Raw genomic sequence first — 17154 nt, 5'->3', positions numbered from 1 at the left:
GTTGATGGATTAGTAAGTTAGTTAGTGTTGTTGATGGATTAGTCAGCTAGTTAGTTAGTGTTGTTGATGGATTAGTCAGTTAGTTAGTGTTGTTGATGGATTAGTCAGCTAGTTAGTGTTGTTGATGGATTAGTCAGCTAGTTAGTTAGTGTTGTTGATGGATTAGTCAGCTAGTTAGTGTTGTTGATGGATTAGTCAGCTAGTTAGTGTTGTTGATGGATTAGTCAGCTAGTTAGTTAGTGTTGTTGATGGATTAGTCAGCTAGTTAGTTAGTGTTGTTGATGGATTAGTCAGCTAGTTAGTGTTGTTGATGGATTAGTCAGCTAGTTAGTGTTGTTGATGGATTAGTCAGCTAGTTAGTTAGTGTTGTTGATGGATTAGTCAGCTAGTTAGTGTTGTTGATGGATTAGTCAGCTAGTTAGTGTTGTTGATGGATTAGTCAGCTAGTTAGTTAGTGTTGTTGATGGATTAGTCAGTTAGTTAGTGTTGTTGATGGATTAGTCAGCTAGTTAGTGTTGTTGATGGATTAGTCAGCTAGTTAGTTAGTGTTGTTGATGGATTAGTCAGCTAGTTAGTGTTGTTGATGGATTAGTCAGCTAGTTAGTTAGTGTTGTTGATGGATTAGTCAGCTAGTTAGTGTTGTTGATGGATTAGTCAGCTAGTTAGTGTTGTTGATGGATTAGTCAGCTAGTTAGTGTTGTTGATGGATTAGTCAGTTAGTTAGTTAGTGTTGTTGATGGATTAGTCAGCTAGTTAGTTAGTGTTGTTGATGGATTAGTCAGCTAGTTAGTTAGTGTTGTTGATGGATTAGTCAGCTAGTTAGAGTTGTTGATGGATTAGTCAGCTAGTTAGCATTGTTGATGGATTAGTCAGTTAGTTAGTGTTGTTGATGGATTAGTCAGCTAGTTAGTTAGTGTTGTTGATGGATTAGTCAGCTAGTTAGTGTTGTTGATGGATTAGTCAGCTAGTTAGTTAGTGTTGTTGATGGATTAGTCAGCTAGTTAGTTAGTGTTGTTGATGGATTAGTCAGCTAGTTAGTGTTGTTGATGGATTAGTCAGCTAGTTAGTGTTGTTGATGGATTAGTCAGTTAGTTAGTGTTGTTGATGGATTAGTCAGCTAGTTAGTGTTGTTGATGGATTAGTCAGCTAGTTAGTTAGTGTTGTTGATGGATTAGTCAGCTAGTTAGTGTTGTTGATGGATTAGTCAGCTAGTTAGTGTTGTTGATGGATTAGTCAGTTAGTTAGTGTTGTTGATGGATTAGTCAGCTAGTTAGAGTTGTTGATGGATTAGTCAGCTAGTTAGTGTTGTTGATGGATTAGTCAGCTAGTTAGTGTTGTTGATGGATTAGTCAGCTAGTTAGTGTTGTTGATGGATTAGTCAGCTAGTTAGTTAGTGTTGTTGATGGATTAGTCAGCTAGTTAGTGTTGTTGTTGGATTAGTCAGCTAGTTAGTGTTGTTGATGGATTAGTCAGTTAGTTAGTGTTGTTGATGGATTAGTCAGCTAGTTAGTGTTGTTGATGGATTAGTCAGCTAGTTAGTGTTGTTGATGGATTAGTCAGTTAGTTAGTGTTGTTGATGGATTAGTCAGCTAGTTAGAGTTGTTGATGGATTAGTCAGCTAGTTAACTTTGTTGATGGATTAGTCAGCTAGTTAACTTTGTTGATGGATTAGTCAGCTAGGTAGAGTTGTTGATGGATTAGTCAGTTAGTTAGTGTTATTGATGGATTAGTCAGTTAGTTAGTGTTGTTGATGGATTAGTCAGCTAGTTAGAGTTGTTGATGGATTAGTCAGCTAGTTAGCGTTGTTGATGGATTAGTCAGCTAGTTAGTGTTGTTGATGGATTAGTCAGCTAGTTAGAGTTGTTGATGGATTAGTCAGCTAGTTAGTGTTGTTGATGGATTAGTCAGCTAGTTAGAGTTGTTGATGGATTAGTCAGTTAGTTAGTGTTGTTGATAGATTAGTCAGCTAGTTAGCGTCATTGATGGAGACGGGAGGAGACAGCGGATAAAAGGGAGAGGGGTGGAGAAAGAAGAAAGAAGAGATAGAGGGGTAGAGAGGTGATTCATCATTAAAGGTCACAGACGATCCCCCTCTGGGAACAATCAGCAACAACTGGAAGGTTTGGCTCAAGACGTATCTCTTTCTAACCATTTAGCAACATTTTAAATGTAAAATAAATATGTCTTCAGCCAAACCTTTGGTAGTGATTGTTCCCCGAGGGGGGACGGTCTGTGACCCCTGACGATGAACCACCTCTCTACTCCTCTATTTCTTCTCATTGTCATTATCACTTAGGCGGATGATTTTGCAGGAATTACATTCAACACGTTAATTATGTTCAACAGAATTATTATGTCTGTCCGCCTCAGGGAGAAACGTCCCGCTGAGGTTGAGTTACTTGACTGACACGCCCGTGTCTAGATAAATTAGCCTTATCGGCCGCTAGTAAGCTAATTGTCCAATCAAAGCTGGGCTGAGGTAAGGCTTCTGAAGACTCTGACTGAGGCGTTTATGTGAGTGTTACTTCTGGATCTTCTAGTAGGTTTAAGTGTTGTTATGTTAAGTTATGTAAAATTGCTTCTTTCTTTTCTTTGTTTCTATGACAAGGTAACCACCTGCGTCAGCAGAAAGCAGAGAACAACATCTCATAGTGCAGCGACTCATAGTGCATTTGTTTTTTTTTACGATTCCACACTCCAAGTTCAAACTCTGTGAACTGTATCGCAGGTAACCAGGGGACACGCGTCCCCTTAATTGGCTAATTGAAATGCAAGGCGTCCACTCTGGGCTCTGGTTGTTGATGAGACAGGTAGGGGTGGATAGGCTGCTGTAATTGTCTATGCTAATTAGCTGCTGTTGTCGACGCCACAGGATTAAGTGTCTGGACTAATGGAAATCCTGTATCAGATCCAGGAGAGGTGTGAGGGTGAAGAAGAGAGTAACAGCAGCAGCAGCAGCTAGGCTAACACATATCTGATCTGTCTGTTAATGAACACAGTACACTCACAGACTGGGCACTTACACACCTCCATTTTGTACCTTTATCTAACTAGTATACAGCACCGAGTGGTTGCCATGGCAGCAACACTATAACTTGGCATACTTTCATACTTTCTCAAACTTAAATCCAATCTTGTATTGTAGATACCAGATCATCTTGTTGCAAAATATTTTCAAATGCTTTGTTCTCCCCTAACTATCATTATAGCTGATGACTAGCAATAAACTAAGACGGATGGCATAATGGTTGTATGGATTCAGCCGGGGCAACGCCAAACCAAATTGTCAAACATTTCCCTCCCTCAGTTTCTCCCCCCAGTGTACAAATGTCTCAGATGCTCCTGTGAAAACATTATCATTTCCCCTCAGGGATCAATAAAGTACATCTTCTTCCTCTAAGCCTCTGAAATCTGTTTCAAAAAGCAAATGAAGCAACACATCATAGACATTAGATTTGTGTAGTTACCGCTGGTACTCCTAACTGAGTGTTTTAATAATATTTCTGTTGTTTATTGTTGTGTGTGGACGGTTCTTCTTTGTTATGTGTTTTGTGATGCTCACCAACAACTGAGGCTGTGAGCATTGCTGACTTTTATTTAATCTAATTTGTATTTGTTGTTATTTGTTGTTGATGCTTCTTTCTCTTGTGTTATGTATGTTGATGTTATTCTTCTGTGTTTTATGTTTTTGTGATGATTATTTGTAGATGTTTTGTGTGGACCCCAGGAAGAGTAATAATCCTGATAAATCAAATCAAATCAAATTAAGCAACTGAGACTTTCCTTACCTTCTCAGAAGCATTGTGCAGTACACACTACACTACTATAGTACACAGTACACTACTACACACAACACACAACACTACACTGCTCCTCTGATACACCTGTTGAGCACAGTGGGACCATACTTTCTTCCTCGAACACACTCCTGACTGAATATAATAATAATCATAATCATCATCATCATCATCCAGCTGATGCTTTTATCCAAAGCATCTTACATTGCAGTGAGTTCATACATGTTTCAGTATGTTATGGTCCCAGCGGGAGCTTGTCTTGCTACATGCACACGCACGCCCTACATACTGATCTACTACAGAGACAGAAGAAGGGTTTCTCCTACATACTGATCTACTACAGAGACAGAAGAAGGGATTCTCTCTCCTCTGCAGCCTGTGTGTTGGTGTCAGAGAGGACTGAGACTCCATTAGAGCTGCAGAAGCACTGACAATCACAACAACCTGCGCTCTGAAATCCCTCTATGAGGTCACAATGAGTTCTATTAGGTCACAATGAGCTCTGAAATCCCCCTATTAGGTCACAATGAGTTCTGAGTGAGATAGTTCTATTAGAACACAATGAGTTCTGAGTGAGATAGTTCTATTAGGTCACAATGAGTTCTGAGTGAGATAGTTCTATTAGAACACAATGAGTTCTGAGTGAGATAGTTCTATTAGAACACAATGAGTTCTGAGTGAGATAGAGCAACGTTGCCTCTCAACAGGCCTCTTCCCTCCTGGGAACCCGAGTTTCTCTTCACTTATCAAGATGGGTAGAGCGGAGCTCTGAATCAATCTCTGTTATTGTGTTAATGGGAATGAAGAGGCGTCCTTGTCCTGGTCTGTTCCTTGTGTCTGGGCCACGTTCTCCTGACTGAAACCCACAACACAAGTTAAGAAATAAAAGGTAGAAGAAGAAGAATGAACTGAGGTGTATATCTGAGAGTCAGGCTGCTGTTGTTTAGAGAACAACACGCTGACGCTAACTGACATGGAGGTCCTCTGTGGGTCAGCTGGTGCTAGCACGGCGCTAACAACGCTTAGGTTGTGGGTTTGATTCCTCCTGGGACCATATATACTGAAAGATGTATGCACTCACTGCAATGTAAGTATCTTTGGATAAAAGCGTCAGATAAATTACATATTATTATATTATATATGGAATGAAAAGGAAGTTATTGTGTTGAACTACAGTACTTGGTGCAGGATAAAGAAAACATGTTTTATTCTTCTGATTAACAGACGCTGCGTTGAGTTATGGCAGCAGTCTTCATGACTCACAAGAAACAGTTATTTCAAGGGCAGTAAAACATTCAAATTGGATAAAAACGTCTGAAATGACGATAACCGCCCACAAACACATACATTTTAAAACACAAACAGCTGAATACCATACGCTAACACTTCACCATAATGTAAACAGTAAAACTAAAATACTTTAGCGTACTCATGTAAGAATGTGCTGAACTGTCATGAAAGAGAATCAACAATGTTTTATCTTTTCTCTGATTATTATTGTGATCTGGAATCTGGACGATAACTCACAAGAGCAGAGCAACAAGTAGAGCCAAACCACATATTAATGTATATATATATATATATATATATATATAATATTATTCTGAACGAGAAACAAATGTTGGGGTTGTTTCAGGCGTTCAGGGTGATCACATTCATTGGTGGCGTATAAACAGCAGCAGTGCACCCTGGGTAATCACACTGACAGCACCGCGGGAGATAAAGGGCTCATGGTCGGGGTCTCGGCCTGTCTGGGGAAAATGTGTTTATAGTTTAGAGAGAAAAGAGGAGAAGAAAAGGCTGTGTGTGTGTGTGAGAGAGTGTGTGTGTGTGTGTGTGTCGGTGTGAATGTGTGTGGGTGTCTATCTGCGTGTGAGCGTCTGTCTGTATCTGTGTGTGAGTGTGAGTGTGAGTGTGTGTGTGTGTGTGTGTGTGTGTGTGTGTGTGTGTGTGTGTGTGCATGAGTGTGTGTGTGAGTGAGTGTGTGAATGAGTGTCTGTCTGTGCGTGTGTGGGCGGGTCCATAGACAAGCGCGAAGTGAACCGGACCTTTGAAAACCACTACAGGCGTATGCTAATGCTAACAGTGAGTCATCTAATGCTAACAGTGAGTTATCTAATGCTAACAGTGAGTTATCTCTCTCTTCATGGCGGCTCACATCATGACGAGGGGAGGGATGGGAGGAGCACGGAGCTGATTCACCACTCAGAGACGTGGGGGGGGGGGGGGTCCTCACTCGGGGGGGGGGGGGGGGGTCCTCACTCAAACAGCATCCAGGAGCCTTTGAAACAGAGAGTCTTTTTAAGAGCGTTTCTCTGTAAACACCAACGCTGTTCCACCCTGCTGCTCTCTCAAGCTTCCTGTTCATCAGCACAGCGAAACATTTCAAATTAGGAAAAGGGATTACGTAATATCCAACAGTGCCAGGGTGCAGCTCCCAGTACAGCCTAATTGTAGATAAAACGAAGTAGCAATAAAAAAGCTAAGAGGGGAACGGAGCTTTGGGAAGCTTAATAAGCAGCTGGTCACAACAAGCTGATGTAAGGCACGTGCAACACTGTTGTTCTCACAGCCGTGTCTATTTCCCCTACTATAGCCGCCTCAGGGGTCAAATGACCATAGTCTTTACAATGGTAAGCTGCTACTTACACACAACGACCACTAGTTGGCCGTCTTGTAAATTAGCCTGCCTCCTACACAGAAAAACTGCAAAATATTTTTATACTAGCTTATCCTGATGTGATGTTGTAAATGTAAGGATACTGGGTGGTAGAACGCACATATCTAGGAAAAGTCATGAAAGGAGGGTCCTGAAATTTGATGGAGTACAAAGACATAACTTATTTTTTTTACTAACAGGGTCAAAGGGACCCAAGGCTGTTCTAGTGTTAAAGGCTTCTGTCGTATATTTCTGTAGTATGTATGATCTATGTATGAATATGTAGTATATTTTAAACACACACACATACCAGGGCATGCAAGGACATGATGCCCTCTAACAATGAGGGTTCTATGGCAACCAGATGACCAACAGGGACCTCTGGGGGTTGGGCAAAGACACACATACACGCTGGCCCCTCCCCTCTGGAACGAAACGGGGAGGGAGGAAGAGAGCGTTCTCTTTGCAGCCCAGGTCCACGGGGAACAGACATAATGTATATATCTGCCTGTAACTGATTAAATTGTCTTAAACTCAATATCTGTTCTTTGATTCATAACTAATAGGAAATACTCAACACATGGCGAGCCTAGCAACGGAGTCTAAAAAAGGGAAATCTACGTTTGAAAACTTAAGCTGAAGCCACAGCTCTGAAGACGGTAAGAACGAAAATAGCGCTATTTTCTGTTTAAACTGCGAGGGGCGCGTGTACAACAGCTGTGTTTTCAAGCATTTTCTTTGAGACTAAAACAACCTTCAACTTTAAGGTTTAAAGTAAAGTAACTTGTTGGAAAAGGAAACACATCTTTCATAGTCTTTAAGCCTGGGTTGGTGATAAGGGCCGAATTTGGTAATTCGTTTTTTGGTGTAATATTGTGTTAAGATATTAGTTGAGTAACTAATAGATATTGTTTGGACGGTATTACGGAATATCGTGAGTGTGTGTGTAGAATTGTGTTAAAGTGTAAATGGACTGTAGTCTATTTTGTATTGTAGCAGTGAGACTCTTATGAGTCTCTTTGTCTGTGTGAAAGGACGCCATTTGCAGTGTACTTTCAGCGGAGCTTAGGCGCCATTTGCATTGTCCATTGTTGTAAACGGAGCGATAACACGCACGCTCGGGCACGCGCGCAGACACGCGGACACACAGGCCTAGATATCTCTATGAAGAGAACATGAAAAGCATTCATTGACCCCTCTTTATGAAAAGTGGAAAACGTGAATGCATTGAATATTTGAATGAGATTTAATTTGGGAAATAATAGTTTAACTGGATTGAAAGATAATCGTGAAATTGTTGTGTCGTGGATGTTGTGAGACAAATCTTTTCACAGGAGCGGTTTTTCCCCCAGAAGGACAAAGACTAGCCCCTCCTTCCCCTACTCCATTTTACACGGAGGAGCTGGCGCATGCGCAATCGATACGCAAGTCGGTTGCTTGGCGCCGCCTGCTGGACAAAATACGACAAGACATTTTTAAAACATTGGCTCTCTGTAGAAAGATGAAATACAACCCTCCTTCATTGATGATGTTTGTAAATGATCGTTATATATTACTTTAATTAATTTAATTAATTACTAATTGATTGAATTAATTATTCAGATCATTTCATTTTCTGTTTCACAGAACTTTGATCAATTGTTTTGTGATAATCTAATAATAATCATTTCTTTTTTCGATAATAGCTGAATGACTTCACAGGTTTACATCAATGAAGTGTACGATTGTACAATGACTAAGTCTAATTAATCATTCATTCTTTCCCAATAACAAGTCGATTTCTTTACAGATTGTAATTAATAATTAATCATTCATTCTTTTCCAAATAACAAGTCGATTTCTTTACAGGTTGTAATTAATATTCGTGTTTTACATCTTTTTATTTCAAGTTAAGTTCGTTTTCACAGTATTTGATTAGGAATAGCAGAATAGTTTGTATTGATAATTAAGCAGTAAAAGGGTTTTTGTAAATCGGTGAATACTTAGGTGTTGACCAACCTTTGTGATTTAATAATTGTGTTGACCAGAACTGTAATTAGTATTGAATGAGTAATTAAGTGACACATATTCATAAACAATTAGGAAATACATTTAAGTATAAAGTACTTACACAGATATTAGATTTAAGTTAATACTGCACTGACATACACAAGAGGCAAATCTGTTATTTTGAGTTGCAGGGTTTTGTGGGGATGGTTAATACAGTTATATTGGACTAGCATTTGTTTAGCAAACAAGACAATAGGAAGGTGGGTTGTAAGAAAAGTACACCTTATAGAATATTTTCAGCATATTGAGCAGTATAAATCAATCAGCTTAAAATGGGAGCAAATTCAACGAAGGTGTTAAAAGATATTAGTGAGGATAGTGGAATATTGGCAACTTTATCCCCTATGGCTATAGTGGAAAAAATGAATCCTCTTGTTAGGGAAATTAGCAAAATGTCAACGAAATGGAATAGCCGTTGGGCATACATTGAACAGCCGTGGCCGAAAGAGGGCAGCCTTAATTTACAATTAATTGCAACATTGGAGATACTTATCAATGTACACAAGGCAAATCAGAAAGGGAAAGATAGGTCAGAGAAACGCAAGTTAGAATTAGACATCTTAGACCTCTTTAAGGTAGAGGGGCAGAAAGTAGCATCAGCTTGGAATGAGAAAACAGCTCACATGAATCCAGAAAAGAAAAATGAATTGGCCAGAACACTGGAACAGAAATTGAACATTCCATTCACAAACATGTGTCCAGTCTCCAGTCCCCCTCCATATGCTAAGGCAATGAAGGACCATTCCCAGAAGAAGAAGAAGAAGGAGCCAAGGGGAAAAGGGGACGACAGGAGTGACGAGGAAGATGACAGCGAAGATGGCAGTGAAGACTCAAGTGATGACGACAATGCAGATGGAGGCTACAACGCGCAGGTCAGGAAGATGATAGCCACAGCCGAAAGGAAAGGTGGGAGAAGACGCCCGGAGAAAGCGGAAAGAGAGGAAGATTGTCACCGAATGTCATCAAATACATTAAGGAACTGTCCAGTGCTGATTCGGGGTAACAAGATGGAATATCATCCGTGGCATCATACAGATCTGTCTGAAGTGATGGAGAAGCTCCCCGTTCTTCAAGAGGGAGGACATTCGTGGACGCGAGAGGTCGACGTGATACTGACAGGAACGCAGGCCGCAATGGGAGACCTGAAAAGACTCTTAGCTTTTATTGCAGGATTGGATACAATGCAGGAAATATTGATGAAGGCAGGACTTCATAGATATATCAATACATCAGTTTATGATCCAGAGCTCTTCGCAGCAAACAGAGGCAAACTGTGGAAAGCAATCAGGGAGATCTACCCTACTCACATTCACCCAGACAATATCATTGTGAAGCCACTGGGGGGGGGATGAGAATCCCAGGGGTTATGTTGCCCGTGTGCACTCTCAATGGAGAAGTGTGACAGGGAAAGACGCTGAAGATAACCCCTTAGAAAAATCCATAATCAGGGAAAAAATACAAGAAGGGCTTCCTACCCCAGTTAAGGATAAGCTAGCAGAAGTGGTGGGGCTACGACACATGAACAAAGCTGTTTATATAGACCACGTAGCTCATCAAGTTGAGTTATATCGAAAGAACATTCAGATACAGAAGGCACGAGACGAAGAATCCCTCAGAATATTGACTCATTTGCAATTGACTGAAAGCGAGAGGAACATAGAGGGAGTGCAGGCTTTAGCCCCACAGCAACAGCCACCTGGAGTGCAGACTGCTACTTACCAGTCCTACTCACAGGGGCCACAAGGGGGGTATCCTGCTACTTACCAGTCCTACCCACAGGGGCCACAAGGGGGGTATCCATACCCACAAGGGCCACCAGGGGTGCAAGCGGTTCCATACCAGATGTACACACAGCCTGGCCAAGGACCACCACCAGGGGGATGGACAGCAGCAGGGAAGGAGATGCTAGAACCATGTTGCCAATGCGACCAGAATGGACATCTAGCCTGTACCTGCTGCTACAGGCCCCAGGGGGGCGCAGGGGGGAGCCAAGGAGGAGGATATTGGCCTCCTACTACACCTGCTCCAGGAGTGATGAACCCTTACGGAGGCCCAGCAGCTGGCCTATAGGGGTGCCCGGAAGATCCGAGTGGGAGGTGCCAGCTGGTGGTGACAAAGAAGCCTGAAGACGCCACGCACCTTCCTATGTCTGGAGAATATGTCAAGACAATCGGATTTGAGGGAATTAAACAGCTGATTCCTACAACTGAGCTTGTAGACTTAGAGTACAAGGGACAGAGAGCAACTCTGTCAACACTTGTGTCAGAACACACGCCAACAGGGCTGCTAGGGAAAGATGCTCAATGCCAATTGAACTGTACAGTAAAATGCACACCTGACGGCTGTCAGGTGACGGTGCCATCCGGTGTTCAGATTCCATCAACAGCCAGAGTGATAAAGCATAGAACAGACCTACAAGCTTTGCCTTTAAAGGGAGCTGATATAGAATATTGGGTTGATGGGTCTTGTTACGGGGTAGGAGAAACTTTGTGCGCTGGGTATTCCTTAGTTAAAGCACAGAATTCAAAGTTTATTGTAGAACAGGCTGAGGCAGTTCCTCAGCCATGCTCAGCTCAGTTGGCTGAATTGATTGCCCTCACGGAAGCATGCAACTTGGGAACCGGACGGAGAGTGACAGTGTACACCGACTCTGCCTATGTACATAATGTTTGTCATTTTAATGGAGCTGTATGGAGGGGGCGGGGTTTTAAGAGAACTGATGGTACGCCTATACAGCACCACGCACAGATCATGAAGCTGTTACAAGCCATGATGAAGCCAAAGGAATTAGCCATAGTGAAGTGTGCCACACACAGGTCTGACTCATCACATGTCACACAAGGTAACAGGGCTGCAGAGGATGCAGCCAAAGCCATTACAGGAGCAGACAAGGCAGGTAAAGGTCTTCTGGTCACACATGAAAAGCAATTACAGGGCATGGTCACACTTGAGGATTTATTGATGTTACAGAGTAGAGCAACTATGTTAGACAAGAACGTTTGGCTAGCAAGGGGGGCAAGTCAGGATGACACAGGTCTATGGAGGAATCATGAGGGGTTGGTTGTAGCACCCTCAGATTTATTAGGCATGTTAATACGGGAAGCTCATGGATTAGCACATGTGGCTAGGGGGGAGGTAAGACGCAAGATCACCAAGGAATATGGGTTTTGGAGTCCATATTTGATGGAACAGATTGACCATGCTTTGGGTCAATGTGGGGTCTGTTGGAGAAACAACATCAGAGTGGGTACACCAGTGGTGTCTGGGCATATCCCTACCCCAATAGGGCCACGGGTGGTGGACAGGGGGGTGGATGTACAGAGTAGGCAGGATGTTGTGCCAACAGGTGCCGAGGTCCCCAGAGAACCTGAGAAGGAGGAGCTACGACGAGATGCTGTGGTGTTGCCAGAGCCAGTGGCAATGCCAGTGTTACAGCCAGTGACATTACCGGCAGTGCCTGAAACCGAGGGGACAGTGGAAAGCTGTCCAGATGCCAATGAACCAGAAACCAACGAAGCAGAGAGTGCTGACAGTCTGGAGGTCCAGCCTGGGAGTGTCCAAAGCCTGGACACCTGTGCTACTGGGGATGCTGGCGAGTGCCTGCACCATGCTTCAGATGATGCTGAGGGCGACTCCCCAGACCTTGATCAGCGTGGGAGGGGACCAGGCGGCTGCCTGAACCTCAATGACACTGACGGACGACGACCAGTTAGGAAAAGATTAAAGACTATGAATAGGGTAGTGAAGCAGCAGATCAAAGGGAACGACGGGAATGGACAGCAGATGATAGCATGGCTGGAAACGGTCTTAGGGGCATGGGAAACTTATTTTGCTAAGATAGGAGCACCTATTATAGCAGACATGATTTTTGACTTTCTTAGGAGGCAGGGCCTCATTGACTGTTTTTGGAAAATCAGTCACTCAGTCCACGTTAATGAACTTTTCAGAAGACTAGTCCTCACCTGAGGTGAAGATCTATGCATTAATGCATTCCCTTTGTCCTATGCTTACTGTTGGAGAATTATGTGTTATGATAACTGAATGTCATTATTTGTGTATTGTTTGTTTGTTTCTATATCGTGTGATTGAGGTCAGTTGAGAAGTGATGTGGTGGTTATACAAAGCTAGGAGAGAGGTTCTGTTCCTAGCGCAACGAAAATGGAAGCTCCTGACTATGAAAGTGTTATCAATCTGAGACAGCGGTAAAGGCTGTTCTCCAACTGGGTACAAGTGCTAGTAACCTCTGACCCTGACGCTTCAAGGACAAAGAAAACATCGGTCGTTGGAAGTTGCTGTATTGATTTGTGCATGATGAACTGTGTTTAGTTTAATTGTGATTGTTATTTTCAAAATTCTTTTTATTATTGGTTGTTTTCTATTTTTTGTTTATGATATCTTTGGTTCCTAATACTGGTCCTGGGTTGGTCTGTGTTATTGTGCTTCTTGTGTTGTGTGTTGGTGTAGTTTTTCTGTCTGTTGTTGTTTATTTTTTAATTTTTAATTTTATTTAAAAAAAAATTTTGGGGATGTTTTGTGGGGTTTTGTGTTTTTGTTTTTGTTTTATGGTAGTTTAGTTTCGGAACACCCTCTGGGTGGTCCGAGGGGGGATGTGTCGTATATTTCTGTAGTATGTATGATCTATGTATGAATATGTAGTATATTTTAAACACACACACATACCAGGGCATGCAAGGACATGATGCCCTCTAACAATGAGGGTTCTATGGCAACCAGATGACCAACAGGGACCTCTGGGGGTTGGGCAAAGACACACATACACGCTGGCCCCTCCCCTCTGGAACGAAACGGGGAGGGAGGAAGAGAGCGTTCTCTTTGCAGCCCAGGTCCACGGGGAACAGACGTAATGTATATATCTGCCTGTAACTGATTAAATTGTCTTAAACTCAATATCTGTTCTTTGATTCATAACTAATAGGAAATACTCAACACTTCCTCTCAAGTCTAAACCATTTCAACAGTGCTTGTTCCTTTATTTGTGTGCAGACGTGGAGTGTGTGAGTGTGTGTAGAGGTGGAGTGTGTGAGTGTCTGAGTGTGTGCAGAGGTGGAGTGTGTGAGTGTGTGTAGACGTGGAGTGTGTGAGTGTGTGTAGATGTGGAGTGTGTGAGTGTGTGTAGACATGGAGTGTGTGAGTGTGTGTAGAGGTGTGTCAGGGTGGGGATCGCTCTACTGTGGAGCGACCCTTTGGCGCCCCCTATGTTGTGTATTGTTTCTCTGTCTGTCCTAATTATCTGTGAGTGCTAACAGCTGTGTGTGATTGTCTTGGTCTATTTAGTTCCCCCTGTGTTTTCCCTCTGTGTCGATTGTTCACTTTATGTTGCGTTGTGTGTGTGCGTGACCTCATAGTCTTGTCGCAGCCTTATTGCTCCTCGTGTGCCCAGGAGATAAGTATCTTATGACTATTGCAAGTAGTTTGTATTGCCTTGTTATATTAACGGCGTTGGGAGACAAGAAGCCGACTCCTTTTCTTTTGTATTTTTACTTCCGCATTTATTGGAGACTTGCTTTCTCCCCGTTTGTTTCATCGCTTACTGTGCGGTTTATTATTCCTGTTTGCTCAAATAAAGAGTACCTTTATTTTGGAATCATATCCCTGCATCGTTCCATTCTGTTCTGCTCTGCATCTGGGTCCAAACACATTGACTAACCGTAACAGAGGTGGAGTGTGTGAGTGTGTGTAGAGGTGGAGTGTGTGAGTGTGTGTAGAGGTGGAGTGTGTGAGTGTGTGTAGACGTGGAGTGTGTGAGTGTGTGTAGATGTGGAGTTTGTGAGTGTGTGTAGAGGTGGAGTGTGTGAGTGTGTGTAGAGGTGGAGTGTGTGAAGACGTGGAGTGTGTGAGTGTGTGTAGACGTGGAGTGTGTGAGTGTGTGTAGAGGTGGAGTGTATGAGTGTGCAGTGGCTCCAGATGGAGGTGTAACAGTGATGGAGGTGTAACAGTGATGGAGGTGTAACAGTGATGGAGGTGTAACAGTGATGGAGGTGTAACAGTGATGGAGGTGTAACAGTGATGGAGGTGTAACAGTGATGGAGGTGTAACAGTGATGGACTGGCCACAGCTGGCTGAGCCTCCAGCCTGGTTCAGACTCTGCAGCTCTCTGGCTGTGCCTCCTCATCACTGTTCTGTCTCTGGGGAGAGGAAGGTCATGTTGACTGTCTGAGTCACCTCCACCACCATGACACCATCACACATCTGACACAGGGAAGATGGTGAGAGAGAGGGTGGGGGAGAGAGAGAGGGGAGAGAGGGGGGGAGAGAGAGAGGGGAGAGAGGGGGAGAGAGAGATAGAAGGAGAGAGGAAGAGGGGATGGGGGGGGGGAGAGAGAGAGAGAGAGAGAGAGACAGAAAGAGAAAGAGATGTGAGAAAGACAGACAGAGAGAGGGAAGTAAGAGAGAGAAATAGAGACAGTGCTTGGGAGAGTGCTTGACCTTGTTGTCTGGTGCTTTATTTACAACCCTCTGTAGCCAGACTCCAAAGAGAGGCACCTTCACATCCAATAGAAAGGCACAGACAGGAAAGGAGAGATTACTGTGAAGAGTTGGGCCCTTCTACTCTCCTAGCGATGAGCCTCTTCTGAGTGTGAGTCCTGGCTGGCTTTAGATAAGCCCTCTCTCCCTCTGGAGCTTCAAACCCAGTCTCAGAAAGAGCTTCTCTGCACTTCCACAGCTGCCTCTCACATCCACTGGAGCTCAGGGCGTCTCAGTACCGGCTTCACACACCACATGACACTGGAGCTCAGGGCCGTCTCAGTACCGGCTTCACACACCACATGACAGCTGCTGCATAGATACGGAACGGGGAGAGAGGACCAGGAAGTCCAACAGACAGGAAGGAAGATCTAAAACCCAGATGATTTCTCAAAGGTTTTCATAATTATGCCTCAACATTACCCCCTTCCTTTTACCACTGAAATGAACACGTTTGAATATAAAATGGCAGATTTCCAGGAGAGAAAGAGAACGAGAGAGATGGAGAGAGAGAGAAAGAGAGAGATGGAGATGTGAGAGAGAGAGACAGAGAGAGAGATAAAGAGATGTGAGAGAGTAAAAGAGATAAAGAGATGTGAGAGAGTAAGAAAGAGAGAAAGAGATGTGAGAGAGTAAGAGAGAGAGAGAGAAAGAGAGAAGGAGTGAGAGAGAGAAAGAGAGATTTCCCCCTCTGTTTTATAAACCCACTGCCGTTTATGATCAAACAGACTTTGATAGATGGGAAGCTCAAACCGTAGAACGAAATGACGCTGTAGCTTACTCTTCCAGCGCCAAGAAGATAATGTCCTCCCTCTCAAACGTTGCAATTATCCCAACGAGGAAGTGAAGGCTGATTGAGAGGAAGTCTTATTAAGATACACAGGCGGCGAAGGCTAATGGGTTCTGGGATTGATTTCCATTTTAAAGAAGCTGAGCTTGTTGGAGCCACAGCTGATTAATCACGGACAGTCTTCCTTAGAGAGACACACAGTTTCTATTAAAATATCGGATTTCAAATCTGCATCGTCGCCCAGTTAGTCAGCGTCTCGTCCACAGACGGTTTGTGTTGTAATCTGTTGACACAAAGGGAGGGAGGAGGCGTCTCCTTCAGCCAGGGAGGCAGCGACTACAACTGCCCTGACTGGGATGAAGGGATGAGAGAAATGAAGCACAGGAGGGAGAGAAGAGGCCGTCCTTTATTCAAATGACAATAATGGATTTGTTCCCCTTCCCATTTCCATATAAATGAAAGCTTTTATCTGCCTGTCCACCTGTTGGATTCAGTAATGAGCCGTTGGTCCTCTGACAGGCGTGGCTCTCTGGTCCATCATGAAGGAACATGGGGAGTCAAGGACTTCCGGGGGTTTCTATAATGAATGACTTTCACCTCAGAAAGATATAATTAATGACAGTAAAAGTGATCCATGATATCCCTTTGATTATGAGGTCACCTCCAGAAGGACTGGAGAGAGGAGGCGTGTGGTCTGCTTTTATCTCGATTCTCATTCTAACAGTTTGGATTTGAAATGAAATAATTACGATGTGGCGATGTCAAAGTAGAGATTTTCAGCTTTCATTCAATGCTTTTCTTTTTTTCTTTTAGACACCCTAACAATTTAACATACTCCCCCTATTTCAGGGCTCCAAATGTTTAGGAAAGGAATAATACAATGTAAAAATGAAGCACTAATGGCTGACCCGCTGCCATCTTCAACTGTCGTTTGTTTTGACCTCTTTTTGCCTGAAGTCCCCTCTTCAGAAAATTAGATGCAGGTTCAGTTGGATTTAAATATGGAGATTGACTTGGCCAGGACCTTACATTTTTTGGCTCTGGAAATCTCTCTAGTTGCTATGGCAGCATGTTTTGGGTCATTGTCTAACTGTATGGAGAAGAGCCATCCAACTGTATGAAGAAGTGCCAACTGTCTCCAACTGCTTCCAAGTGAATTCAGAGGTGTTTGTTTGTCCTCAAGCAGACAAGATGTTCCTGTTCTCTTCAGAACACATTCTGCTGCTGCCATCAGCTGTGACATCATCAACTAAGAGAAGTTAGACAGTTCTAGTAGCAGCTGTGACATCATCAACTAAGAGAAGTTAGACAGGTCTAGTAGCAGCTGTGACATCAACTAAGAGAAGTTAGACAGGTCTAGTAGCAGCTGTGAC

Source organism: Nansenia antarctica, assembly GCF_963989245.1.
Source record: "Nansenia antarctica genome assembly, chromosome: 9".
Classification (NCBI taxonomy): domain Eukaryota; kingdom Metazoa; phylum Chordata; class Actinopteri; order Argentiniformes; family Microstomatidae; genus Nansenia; species Nansenia antarctica.
Note: the sequence above shows the minus strand (reverse complement) of the source record.